At 44.5% G+C, this 13,915-nt stretch overlaps 1 protein-coding gene and 1 non-coding gene across 2 annotated transcripts in view; one reads left to right on the top strand and one right to left on the bottom strand.

Moving 5' to 3' along the window:
- EYA2 (EYA transcriptional coactivator and phosphatase 2) overlaps nucleotides 1–7,043 on the bottom strand; it is a 250,439-nt gene extending 243,396 nt beyond the window's left edge. Inside the window, exon 1 of the mRNA XM_065919822.1 lies at nucleotides 6,718–7,043. The gene's annotated coding sequence lies outside the window, so the exon portion shown is untranslated. The remainder of the gene's footprint in view (nucleotides 1–6,717) is intronic.
- Nucleotides 7,044–11,444: 4,401 nt separating this feature from the next.
- LOC136162124 (U6 spliceosomal RNA) lies at nucleotides 11,445–11,548 on the top strand. Its single transcript, XR_010661967.1, has one exon. It is a non-coding gene; the product is annotated as a U6 spliceosomal RNA (small nuclear RNA).
- Nucleotides 11,549–13,915: the final 2,367 nt, after the last annotated feature.

Below are 13,915 nucleotides of genomic sequence, written 5' to 3'. Positions count from 1 at the left end.
CATCAGCCCCAGGGTTGGCACCAAATTCAGGGATGCGGCAGAATTCTCTCCACCTCTCTGAATTCTCAGGAGCTGCCCATCAATGAAGACCGAAAGGTCTGTACTTATATCTTGTACCCCACAGGCCAAAAAACACATACGTGTTCCTAGAGCAACAACAACAAAAAATTGTTTTGGAAACTACTAATACCTTAACCTCAAAGTTACTACCGGAAGGGGATGGGAGGCGAAGCAGTTGACCAGAAGGAACACAAGTCATTTTCGACCTCTGGCTTCCACATCACCAAACACCAGGAATGAAACATCAGCTTTGGAGAAAGGGATGGCCCTGGAACCTGCTTTTTTGGTGGAGCCGTGGGAGGGAGAGATCCAAAGGCGATGGGAATTCCAGTCCTCCAATCTAGCTTCTCCCTGCAAGAACGTCTTCGGAATCCAAATCAAGATCTTTCAACCGTAGGCTCAGAAACCCCCACTCTGTGTCCACTTGAACCAAACACGTCTAACAGGCAGGAATTCAGACTTGGCCGAGGTGAAGAGAACTGGTGGTTTTCGCCCTGTTTTGGTGACCTTCAAGGGCTTATTTATGCACTTTAAGCTCATGACCTAATACATGTTGGTTTGGCGTCTTTTCTCATAATAGCAGCCTGTAAAAAGCTTTTGAGAATTCCTCGTGTTTTCTTATTTTGGGTCAAGAAAATAAAATCGATATCTAAGTAACCTTAAAAAAAAACACACACACACAGCACGCACAATCTAAAAATTTGGAATGTTTCCACTGGGACTACAGATATCTCTGAAAGCCTCCAAATCATCAGAGTAAGACCCACATTTGCCATTTTTAAGGTGAGATATTTGGTAACAGCATCTGTGAGAATTAGCTAAGAGGGACTTTTTGACATAAGTCAAACAATGACATTTAAAACTCACGTTAAAGCAATTACCGTGTGGAATTTTTCCGTGTTTTTCCCATTTCTCAAACAGAAGTGTATATGTTTTCAACATATTTCTTGCTGTAATTTTCTTTCTTGGCAAACCCACATCTTAACCATGAAACCCAAAGTATGCATGCTACAGAAACAATAATGGTTGAAACAGACTCAGCCGTCTCTGGCATGATTTTTCTTTACAAAATTAAAACATCTTTTGGCTAATATACTGTACATTTCAGTTATGAAAGATCCTTCTTGGGAGATGAACAGAAAAGAAAGGGGAGTTGACAGATTCAGCTGATGGGAGACAAAAGTAAGACAGTAGTCTAACCCTCAAGTTCCTCATTCTTTGGGAGAAAAAAAAATGTCGATTTTAACATTTTTTCCTTTAGTTAAATTCACAAAGAGCCGACAATTCTCCTTCAAATGATTATAAGTACATAGGGGCAGATATGTTAAATCTGGGAATGCACAGATCTAAAAATCTAACTTTACTAGATCTTCGAAAGGAAACTAGAGGGGAAAAACCCAAACCATTGAAACCACATATGTTTTCATGTATTGACACAATATTAGGGATACTAAGAGACAAAATAATTTCTAGCCTCTTTCAAAACTTTGGTTCAAGTTTAAATATGTCTAAACAGGCATTATTAGGCAAAAACAGTCGGCATGTGCACATTCTCAAAACTGGTGAGAAGTAAACCTGTTTCCTCGGCTGCCTGTTCCTCTGAGCTCCTGCTGTCAATTTCTGCATATATCTGAAAGCAGAGGCAGCCTCTGCAAAAATGTATACACAGTCACTGCTGCACCCTAACTAGTATCAACAGTTGGGCGATGACACGCAAGACAAAATCCTGCTTTCTACAGACCTGGGTCTCTGTGCCTTCAGGGTCTCTGTGCCTGGGTCTCTGTGCCTGGGTCTCTGTGCCTGGGTCTCTGTGCCTGGGTCTCTGTGCCTCCCTTCAGCCACCCCTCCAGGCTCCGTTCCAAAGTGGGGGCCCTCTCAGCCCTTGCCTGACCCTCAGGCTGCCTGTCCCAGATTCAGGGACCGCCAAGCCTCCCTTAACCTTCAAAGTGGCAAAGATAAATCGCTCCGGTTACCTGACTCTTGGGACCACCTGTTCCAAATTATTCTTCGAACTCCAAATGTTTATATTCCAACCTCCAAACAACAACCCACCCATAGTGATCCAGCACCTTCTGGTAAACTGGATTTGGACAGTCTACCGTAACGTTTTCGGGCCTTGCCACTGCCGGTAAATTTATTGACTCTTTTTAGGAACTGAATTGTGTAGTGTTATAGTATTGAAGGAACAAATCAAATTAGTCCTTGTAAATAAACTTTTTTTTTCCTTTATAGACCATATACAACCTGCTAAATATCATGGTTCACCAAGGCCCAGATTTGTGTTTTCTGAACACTTAGTGTGATTTTTCTATCATTTAGGACAGTGGCAAAAAAGATCAGGGTACAATCAGAAAATCATTGTGCTCAGCACATTTAAAATCATCCAAATTCAGCATCTCTTTTCAAAGGGAAACGAGAGCAGAAATATTCTCGGAGGCAAGGTTTTCACAGCCCAGTCAGTAGAAGGCTAAAGGCCTAGATTCTGGCCTACACACCCTTCAGCCTTGTCAGACACTTGATTTGTGACTCTTTGTTAACAAAGTTGGGAAAATTAATAATAGTAACAATACCTAACTCAAAATGTTGTCAGAGCCATCCTGAAAAATATATGTCAAGAGTTGATTTCAGGCCTGGCACACAAACGCTCGGTTATTTTCATCATCACTATTAAACACAAGGACAGAATTTAAGCAGAGAGAAATGACAAAGCCATCGATAGCAAGTGAGCAAAAGAAAGAAGAGAAGCAGCCAAAAAAAGAAAATTTAAAGCCTATGGCTTTCTTCGTCCTTTTCCCCTCCATCCACCTGGCTGGCACCCTCGTATCTTGAAATTGATTCTAAATCACATGCAACAAAGAACTAGTTCTGGCCCCTCTGATTCATTTCCAGCAAGACAGTGGGTCTGAGACAGTCATTTCAAGTATTTGTCACCTGACTGAGGGGGGTTTATCCTCGGATTAGAAGAGGTGTTAGTTAAATACCATTAGGCCAGTTACGATCTTCAAATGGGAAAATGAAGCATTGTCTCCGGCGAATTCTCTGCTAATTGTTTCTCGAGCAGAGACTTCTTTTTGTTTTGTGTTTGGGACTGTTTGAACAGCCACAAACGGTAGGGGGACAAAAAGTGGGCCCTTCAGAAAGCTGTTATGGTATAGAGGTTGGGGGTCAGAGAGGAAGGTGGGGAGTGAAGGAGGAGTTGTGGGGCGGGGAATGACTGGATATGTGTGTTTTCTGTCAACAGGCCATGTTTTCTCAGCTCTGGGGTTAATTCTCTGTAAAGGGATTCCTTTTGAGCCAAGTCCACCGACTCCTTTTTCAGAGCAGCTAGCTAGGAAAAAAAGTTTCCTTCCACCAACAAAACTTAATCTTGGCAAGAGGAAGAAGGTTCAGCCTTCGGAGGTAACTGAATAACCAGCCACTTCATCTCCACAAACCAACTCTCCCCCGCAACCCCGCCCTGCAGATAAGGAGAACTACCTCAGGAGAAAGAGGTAAAAAATCTTTAAGGGAAAAAGTTATCCTCTCCTGGAAGGAATTGACATTAGTCAGGCCGAAGAATCCTGCATTTTATCTGTGCCTAGTGGAGAGAAAGCTTTCTGACCCAGTCTCCATGTGCACGCGCGTGCACACACACACACACACACACACACACACACACGCACACTCCAACACTCAACACGACACCTCAGACCTGTGGCCACTGCCTAATACTTACGGTTTTCCTTCTTCCCCAAGCATTTTTATGCTAAGGAGGCCTGTCCCCAAAGACAAAACTCAACCCCTGATGCAACCCACCTCCTTGGAGAAGAGAAGGCGCTGTGTGTGGTGTGCTTGGATATTGAGGGCCAGGCAAAAAAAAAAAAAAAATCCAAACAAGATATTCCCACTTCCTTCATTTTTCCCTGACAGCCATGGGCTCTTTCTGCCGAGAGAGAGGCATCTGTCATGAGCTGCTGGGAACCCCACTTATGCAGCATAACGGCCTGCGATTTTATTATACAAGGAGTTTATTGCTGGCCTAATTAGTTTCAAACTGGGCATTCCAGCTGAGGACACCTAAAAAACATCTGGTAGAAGGAGTAAGAATGAGTCCTCGTTTTTTGGAGCTGGTTACGGTTGACTTTCTGCATAACTCTGGTCTCCTGCTCCTGACACAAGTTATCTTTGGAAAAGTAACTGAAAAAATAAGGAAACGGTTTCTTCTTTGTGGGAAAGAAGTCATCTTGTCCTGGGGGAACCAAAAACGTCTTAAAGTGGACGTGCCTGAATTGTGGATACTTTTCCCCAAGCTGCCCAGGGTCTCAGTAGCTCGCTCAACCTAATTCAAAATGTACTCAGCTGCACCACAAAGCATTTTTTTTTTTTTTTTTTGGTCTTTTTTTGTGTGTGTGTCTGTGTGTGGAGGACTGTTTTGCTCTCCCAACAGCAGCTAGCATTTTATCAATTTATCCGTCTGGAACAAGGCTTGCGATCTCTTACATGCAATTTAAAGCAGAAGTAATACTGCGTATTTGAAACAGCGTGTCTTGGGTGTTTTTGCCAAATGGTAATCCTATAACAAGTCAACAAATCATATTTCTTTATGATATGTTTAATACAACACAAAAGGCATGAAAAGAAGATCTAAAACTCCAGAGCTGAAAACATCTGTTTTTCTAAATCTCAAAGTATTGGGATAATAACATTTTGTTGTATTGTCTTTAGCTATTTCATACTAGGAAAGATGTATGTGTTTATGGAATATTCTCATACACAGGCACTACACTTAATAGGTGAGCTATTTTCAAGACAGGAAAAATGCTGAGACCTTTGAGGTAAAATAGTTTGTCATATTGTGAACCTACAGTTACAAGACTGGATCAACTAACTAGGTATGGGACACATGAAGTGCTTTTTTAAAAGGTCAGGTCCCTTCAGATCTAACCACATAGGTTGAAATTGCAAAATTTAGAATTTGCTCAAAAGGCAAGGAGATTTGGGATACAAACAGGAGTTAATGCTTAGTCTAAAGCAAGATTCATACTCTTGGCATTTGTTACATAAATTACTAATTAACTTTTCCTAGTCTGAGGACGTCTAAATGCAAGGAAGTATAAAGTTTAAGGGGCTTAAAGTGATGGGGAGAGAAAGGTGGGGAAAAAATGAACCTTTCTTGGGTAAAGTTGCCTGAAGATTTTTTCACAATCATTATTTTAAAAAGGAGGCTCTCCTCTCTGCCCCCAACTCCCCCCACAACCCCACCGCCCCCCAAAGGACGATAGGTTGGTAAAGCGGCTACTAGCTCAGACTCTAGTAGTAGAAATTTCACTCAAGCAGCAAAGGGCTCGCGAAATGAACAGATTCGGCTTGAAATACAATTGTCCGCTGGTTATAATTTCCTTTGGAAGGGAGCGCCCTAACTCAAACCTAATTCAGCACTCAGATTCTCACTTGATGTTTGTAAATCATTCTACCTCGCCTCTGCCTTGCCCACAACACCCAGCTCCGACGCTCACTCATTCCACCGCGCCGTAATTAAAAGGTACCTCCACCAGGGGTGATTTATATATACCTCAAGGTATTTTTTAAAAAGTAATTCGAAAGATTACGTTGCATTTCGGGGGAAGAAAAGAAAAAAGGTATCCATAAAAGTCGCAGCATCAGTCATGCTTTTTAAAGAGCGAGCGTGCATGCTGTCAACTCTTAGCCCCAGCGAAGCTTCGAAGCTTCGCTAAAGGAAGTAGGAACCTTAAACCGTCAAAGCGCTTCCCCTTTCAAGCGGCTGAGAATTTCGCGCAATGAAGATTTCGGGATGCGAAAGTTTTTCCCGGTCAAGCTTTCCTAACATTTCTTAAGTGTATAACCTATTTGTTTGGGGACAGGAGATAGATTTAAGAGCCATCACGGCCGTTATAACCCCCAGCTGCTCCGCTAAAAAAAAAAAAAAAAAAAAAGCAACAACCCCGTTCCATTCTCCGCTTTGTCCCATTACAACAAACTCTCGCTTCCTTCTAAACATCCTTCTGATGTAAAGTTTGCTAAGTTTCAGCTCCAACTTCAGCTAGCGCCCGGACGCCGGTTCCGGTACAAACCCGGAGAGCTGGACCATAGCTGGCCGAGCGCAGATGGATTTTAAAAAAAAGAGAGAGATTACAGCTAGAAAAAGGTTCAGGGGGCCATTCCAGCACCATCCCTGGGATTCCAGCCGTTTGCTCCGTTACCCCATTACCAGCGCCCGAGGGCGTGAGCTTGGCTCCCGGCTCCAGGCGTCTCTGGTCTGATGAGGGGATTCGCTGCTCATCGCGAATCACCGGGGCCATAAAACTAACCAAAACGCGGGAGGACCCCGGCGAGTCTGAGCGCCATGCACTTGTCCCGCGCGGGAGCGCACACTTTAGGGTCGTGGCCTCCCGGGCGCAAGGGGAAACTGAGGCTCGGAGCCCCGGGACAGACTTCCTGAGATCTGCGCGCTCTCCCCGCTGCCCTTGTGCCCTGAGACACCCCGGGAGCCCCGGGACGCCGCGACCCTGCCGGTGCGCCCTCGAGGGCCCCGACAGCTGCGGAGGCCCTGGCTGGCCGAGTGCGAGAGAGAGGCTCCAGGCCAGGGGGTCCGGGTCAACACCAGCCCGGCGAATCCCCGCAGGCAGGCCCGGGCTGGGCGCCGCGGGCGGTACTCACCGCGCGCCGTGGAGAGGGCGCCCGGCGCGGCACGGTGGCCGGCGGCCAGGCGGGCGCGGGTCGGACGCGGCCGGGCTGACTGCGGCGGGCAAGTTGCTGCCTCTGCTGCCGCCGCTGCCTCCGCCTCCTGGGCTGCCCGCGGCCGCTGCCTGCGCGGGGAGGACCGGCCCCTTCCCCTCCCTCGGCCGGGCCCTCCCTCTGCCCCCGCCCGGGTCCCCGCGCCGCGACGTGGGCGCGTGGGGGGCCGAGGCGCGGCGCCGGCCTCCGCGGGCGCGCACACCCCGGCGGCTGGACGCGGGGCGCGGGGCTCCGGCCCTGCTGCTGCCTCAGCGCTGCCCTCGGCGCCTGCAGCCCAGCCGGACGCGCTCGCTCCAACCGGTCCTAGAGGAGGCGACGTCTCAGCTCCTCCCACCCACCGACACCCACACCTCCTCTTTCGGCAACCCAGACGCGGCCCCCCCAGAAGAGAAAGACTGCTTGGAAGGGACCTCAAGGGTGACACTGAATTCACTCATTCAGCCACCTCTTCATTCATTCCACATCTGTGGAACATCTATGTGCCAGGTACAGCTCTTGGGAGATTCAGCTAGAACAAGTCAGACTAGTTTTGTGCCTTCCCGGAACTTAACTCTAGTACTGGGAGACAGACCGTAAACAAACAATCAAGTAAAGAATCAAGACAATTTCAGAAAGTTATAATTATTATGGCGGAGGGGAAGTATGTGCTGGGGCAAGGGAACAGGAATCTTGGCTGGAGTAGTCAGGGAAGACCTCCCTGAGGAGGTGACGTCTGTATGATGAGAAAGTGCCATTTCTGATTATCTGTGGGAGGAGTGTTCGAGGATCTCCTTTGACCCGTTTTACACATAGGAGAAACTGAGGTCCCAAGAACTTAACTGGCTTACCTAAAGTCTGGTATAATACCCTCCACACATATCCTAAAATGAAGGCATCCCACTTCATCCTCTCCTCTTTCAATCTTCCCCATAATAAACTGTCATGAACAGAGCCTATACAGCAGTTTTCTTCCTCTCACCCACTTTCTAATGTTCAGGAAGCCCCTTTATAAGCACCCAGGCTGCTTCGGTCTGAAAACAGTGTCAACCACTGCCATTTGTTAAGCTCAAGCAATCATATTTTTCTGAGATCAGGATGCCCAGATAAATGTGAATTATAGAAAAACAGAAATAACTTTTAGTATAAGTATGTCCTCTGCAATAGGTGACACATACTTTTACTAAAAATGTATGCACTTTTCTCTGAAATTTCAATTTAACTGGATGTCCTATATTTTTATTTGCTACATCTGGCCTCCCTACATCCATCCAGTTTGCAGGACATTTCCTTGTCTCCTCTGATCCCCCAAAGAGACCAGAAGGTAGATGCTGCTAGCATGCCTATTCATTAATTTTTTTTTATTCTTTATTTTTAATTTGGCTGCGCTGGGTCTTAGTTATGGCACGAAGGATCTTAAATCTTCGTTGCAGCATGTGCAACAATCTAGTTCCCTGATCAGGGATGGTACTGGGGCCCGCTGCATTGGGAGCTCGAAGACTTAAGCACTGAACCCACCAAGGAAGCCCCTAGGATGCCTGTTTTACAAATGATCATCTAAGCTCAAAGAGAAGGCAGAAAATGTCTGAGTCAGGGTTGAAGTTCAGATCAAGCTGACTTCAAAGCTCTTGCTCTCAAGATATAATATAGAGCCTTTAACTCCACCTGTGGGGTAACTGGGAAAACAGTGAAACTTAAGTCCCTGGGTCCCTTACTTGCTATGCCTCTTTGTGAGGCCCTGATGGGGACCTAGAAATGTATTCATGGGTCACCTGTTCATGTGAAATTTGTGAAAGTTGTTTGCTTTTGATAGTGGCAAGCAGCAGAGACCACCATCTCTCTCCACTCTGATTCCCCCTGGAGCACTTGACCTTGAGTAGGGTGTATGGGAGTGGCCACTGGCATTTTGGAGATCCAGCAGAGGGGAAGAGGAGTTGGGAAATTGTGGTATTGGTGGTATTTTTCAGCTTCTTAAGATATGCCTTTGCTGTGATTTTTTTTTTTTTTACTTTTTTTCTTTTTAATGATTTTATTTATTTCTGGCTCTGCTGGGCCTTTGCTGCTGCACAAACTTTTCTCTAGTTGTGGCGAACGGGGGTTACTCTCTAGTTGAGGTGTGCAGGCTTCTCATTGTGGTGGCTTCTCCTGTTGCAGTCTGTGGGCTCTAGGCCATGTAAACTTCAGTAGTTGTGGCTCCCCGGCTCAGAGCACAGGCTCAATAATTGTGGTACACAGGTTTAGTTCCTCTGCAGCATGTGGGATCCTTCCAGATCAGAGATCGAACCCGTGTCTCCTTCATTGGCAGGTGGATTCTTTACCACTGATACCAGGGAAGCCCCTGTTGTGATTTCTTAATTCAAAGAAATTTCGTACCTAATTTCAGACTCATAATTTCATATTCTTTTTCTTAAGTAAGGCCCTCAAGTTGTATAAGCAGTAGGCCCTGCTCTCCCAGCAGCCACCTCTGGTAAAACTTACTCCATCCTTTCTCTGCTGCCCAGAGTTCAGGCGTGCAAATCTCTTAATATTCAGTGAACACGGTCACCCTCCTTCAGCGACAGGGCTGAGGTTAAATCTGCTGTTCCTGAATGAAGTTAACTCTTCTGCTTTCTAGCTGCAGGACTTGTGCTGCAGGATATGTACTTGGCCTTGACTTTCTCATGTCTAAAATGGAGATGGTGACTTAGTTGCTAAGTCATGTCCAACTCTTTGCAACCCCATGGACTGTAGCCCATCAGGCTGCTCTGTCCAGCGGATTTTCCAGGCAAGAGTACTGGCGTGGGTTCCCATTTCCTGCTCCAGGGGATCGTCCCCACCCAGAGATCGAACCTGGGTCTCCGACATTGCAGGCAGATTCTTTACCAGATTAGTCGTCAGGGAAGCCCTGGAGAGAACAGTACCCATCTTATATTATTATTGGGATGATTCACTGAGATCATGTTCCTGAAACTGTGACTGTAGTTGGGCACGAGCATTGTTCTACATATATTGATATTACTGTACAAACTTCTCTTCCCATAGCACCTTTGCAAAAAGTTCTAAGTTTTTATAGACTGAGCATCTTAATGCTCTCCAGAGGTGTTTAATTTATCTGGGTCCACAAGCCTTCATAGAATGTTGTTTAATTTATATTTTAAAGATATTTATTTATTTGGCTGCACTGGATCTTAGTTGCATTATGCGGGATCTTTCTTTGTGGATTCTCTAGTTGTGGTGCTTGGGCTCTGTGGTTGCATGTGGGATCTTAGTTCTTGACCAGGGATCAGACCCACATCCCCTGCATTGCAAGACAGAATCTTAATCACTGGACCACCAGGGAAGTCCCAGAATGTTGTTTAAATAGTGGCAGTAAGCAGACTATTTTTCCTAAAGTGAAAGAATGGAGTACATTGGAATAGAAGATATCAAGTGAACTGCACGCAGATTAAGGCTGTGTGTGTGTGTGTATGTGTGTACTGGGTCAGGGTGTGTGTTCCTTCTTGCAAATGGTGGGCAAAATGGTGATGAACACTTATCAACCGAGAGTACTCAATGGAATACAAAGGGTTAATCTATTCCTACCCGCCTTCCCCTTCTCAACTCCTTCACTAGAATCTGGCCCATTATCTCACAAATCGCAACCACACCCTACGGGCCCCCAGAGAGAGAAACAGGAGGCAGGTGCTTATTAATTTTATTTTTTTCCTTCTCTTAGGGCAGTGGTTCTCAACCCTGGCTTGCACATTAGAATCTCCAGGGGAGCTTTTAGAGATCCCCATGCTGAGGCCCCACCCCAGACCAATTAAACCAGGTTCTCTGGGGAAGAAACTGAGGCATCAGAATATTTTTTTTTAAGGTTCCCAGTGATTCTAGTGTGCAGCAGAGGGTGAGAGTCCCTATGTTTGGGAGAAAAAGGACTTGACCACAGATTCACAGCAGATGAGACAGAAACTCAGATAAGATTTAAGGCACCCATTTCTTACTCAAGATCACTTAAAATCCAGCCCCCTTCCTATGCAGGAGCACTTCCTTCCTGTCCCTCTTTCCCTTGATTTCTTCTTGATAACTATTTGTCCTCATTTTATAATGACCAGAAAAATAATCCCAGACAAAATCTGAGAATGCTAAACCATAACGCAGATTCTTTGGAGTGTAGACCGCAGGCATGCCTAACCTGGAGTATTTTTTCCCCTAAAATCTTCCAAGTATAAATGTCCTCTGAAGCCAGAAGACCAGCTTAACTTTGAAAATGACAAACTTCACAAGGTTTTCGACGTGTATATACACATCCTACAAACACACGTGTGTACTCACCATGCCAAATCATGCCTTGTTCTAATCACATTCCTTTCCCATCTGTAAAAATCTCCTCTACAGAAAAAGTATCCTTTTTTTCATTTTAATGCATTCATTTGAACCTTGACTTTTTTCAAAAAGGATTTGAGGTTGCATACAAAAACATATATGTGGCAGCAGAATGAGAAAACAGGAAAAGCAGGTGAAGGGGAAACGTGGAGAGGGAAAGAAAAGACACTCAAGGGTGAGGTTTGCATAAATATGTAGGCCCGGAGGTTCTGAGCACTTATTGGTGGGCTGAGAGATGCTGAGCTTCCTAGCAGTCAATGCAAAGAGGAAAATGCGATGAATTACATGAGCAACTTTCAAACTTTCTTGAATTCAAAAGTAAGCATATTGTGCTTGCTTTGGTAGCACATATACTAAACTTGGAATGATACAGAGATTATCATGGCCCCTGGGCAAAGATGATGTGCAAATTTGTGAAGCATTTCATGTTTTTAACACGAATTAAAAAAAAAAAAAAAAGCAAGCATGGTGATCAGTGGTTAGGACTCCTTGCTTTTGCTGCTGGGGGCCTGGGATTCAGTCCCTGATTGGGGGATCTAGGTTCCCACAAGCCACACAAGCATGCATAGACTCTCCATATGGAAAACAGAGGCGAAAAATCCCAGCCACATGCCTTACACCTTTCTCCTGTGGGTACTTGTAAAGGGTCTTGAAGGAGCACCCAGAGCTCTGCAGAGTCAAGATCGGAAGCCATGGATTTCAAAGTGCTTCGCAGGGTTCATGATCCTCAGAGCCTGTAAGACAGAAACTAACAGAACTACTTGAACAAATCAGAACGCTTTCTGATACTGGTACAGGAGAGAGTGGAACTTCTGAGAGCGAAATGGGCCCTATTTGTAATAAAGCATGTCTGCGATTAGCAGATGCAAACTAGTATATGCAGGATGGATAGACAACAAGGTCCTACTGTGTAGCACAAGGAACCACATTCACTGTCCTGTAATAAACCATAGTGGAGAAGAATGTGAAAAAGAATATATATAACTGAATCACTCTGCTGTACATTAGAAACTGGCAGAACATTGTAAATCAACTATGTTTCAATTTAAAAAAGCAAAAGCAAAATGTCAGGACTTCCCTGGTGGGTCCAGTGGTTAAGACTCCACCCTGCCAATGCCGGGGGGCCCAGGTTGGATCCCTGGCTGGGGAACTAAGATCCCACATGCTGTGCAGCATGGCCAAAAGATTTTTAAAAATCAAATCAATTATAGCATAAACCAGGACTGTTCCAGGCCAACTGGGACAGATGGCCACCCTGCCTAAACAGGACGACTTGGATATGTCCTGAGGACAAAGACATGTGAAGCTCAATCAAGTGATCACACAAGAGGTGGTGACCCCTTCCATGAGTAGACCAGGGGCTGTGAGCAATCCTCCTTGAAATTACAAAATCATCAGCCTAATGCTTCCTGATGTGATTGGGGCATTCCATCCGCGTCTCTGACAAGACTCCAGTCAGCACTCTGGACCAGATCTATGGTTGTTATGCAGTATCATCATGCTGAAAAAGGGTGCCCCATACTGGGTGGGCTGACATGCTGGATTCCTACAAGCACATCAAGAAAAGTCTGCAGTTCCTTATCTCTCATTCTGCTGGAATCTCTAGAATATCTGCCAGGGACGTCTTTGGCAGTCTGCTGAAGTCTAAGGACATTTACTCAGAAAAATGCTTGTGTATATACAAAAATGCATATAATGCACATAGGGTGCTAGAAAATTGAATACTGATAATAAACAATTTCTTATTTCTTACTGATAAGAAGAAAAAGGTTACCTCACATTGTTCACAAAAATTAACCCAGAATGAAAAACAAAATTAACCCAAAATGGGTTAGAGCCCTAAAAGGAAAGCCTAGAACCGTGATTCTTCCAGAAGACAACACAGGGAGAAAATCATTGCAACTCTGAGGTCAGCAAACATTTCTTAGAACATTGAAAGTACCAACCATGAACATCAGTAAACTGAGCTACATCAAAGTAAAAAACCTTTTATTTTTCAAAAGCAAAACTGAGAAAATGAAGAGCAAGCTATAGATTGGAAGAAATATAATACTTCTACCAGACAGACATAAAAATATAAGGGAAATATAACAATATATGAAGAACTTGAACAACTCAATAACTTTTCCAAAACAATTTAAAAACTGGGTACAACTTCTGAACCAACAAGTCAGAGGAGATACGTGAATAGCCAATAGGCACAAAAATAGATGCTCAACATCATCAATCATCATGGAACCATAAATTAAAAAATATAATGAAATACCACTATGTATTCATTAGGTTGGCTGAAATTAAAAAAGACAGACTATACCAAGTACTGACAAGGATATGGAGCAGCTAAACTCTTATACATGGCTAGTAGGAATGTAAAATGGTACAACCACTTTGGAAAACTGTTTGGCAGTTTCTCAAAAAGTTAAACATCTCCCAATCATGTGACTCAGTCATGTAACACCCAAGAGAAAGGAAAACACAAATCCACACAAAGATTTGTATATGAATGTTGATAGCAAGTTCATTTGTAACTGCTAAGAATTGGAAACAGTGAAACTATTCATTAGCAGGTAAACGAATAAACAGATGTTGTATATCCATGCAGTGGACGACTACTCAGCAATAAAAGAAATGTACACACACAACATAGATGAATATCAAAATCATTATGCTGAAGGAAAGTGCCAGACCCTCATTCACTCCATAAAGACTCAATGCATGATTCCAGTTATATAAAATTCTCAAAAATGCAAATTAATATACAGTGACAAAAGCAAAGCACTGGTCACCTGTGGAGGGGTGT

Source organism: Muntiacus reevesi, chromosome 2 (genome assembly GCF_963930625.1).
Source record: "Muntiacus reevesi chromosome 2, mMunRee1.1, whole genome shotgun sequence".
Taxonomy (NCBI): Eukaryota; Metazoa; Chordata; class Mammalia; order Artiodactyla; family Cervidae; genus Muntiacus; species Muntiacus reevesi.
The sequence above is the reverse complement of the archived record's forward strand: the minus strand, read 5'-3'. Positions and strand labels throughout refer to the sequence as shown.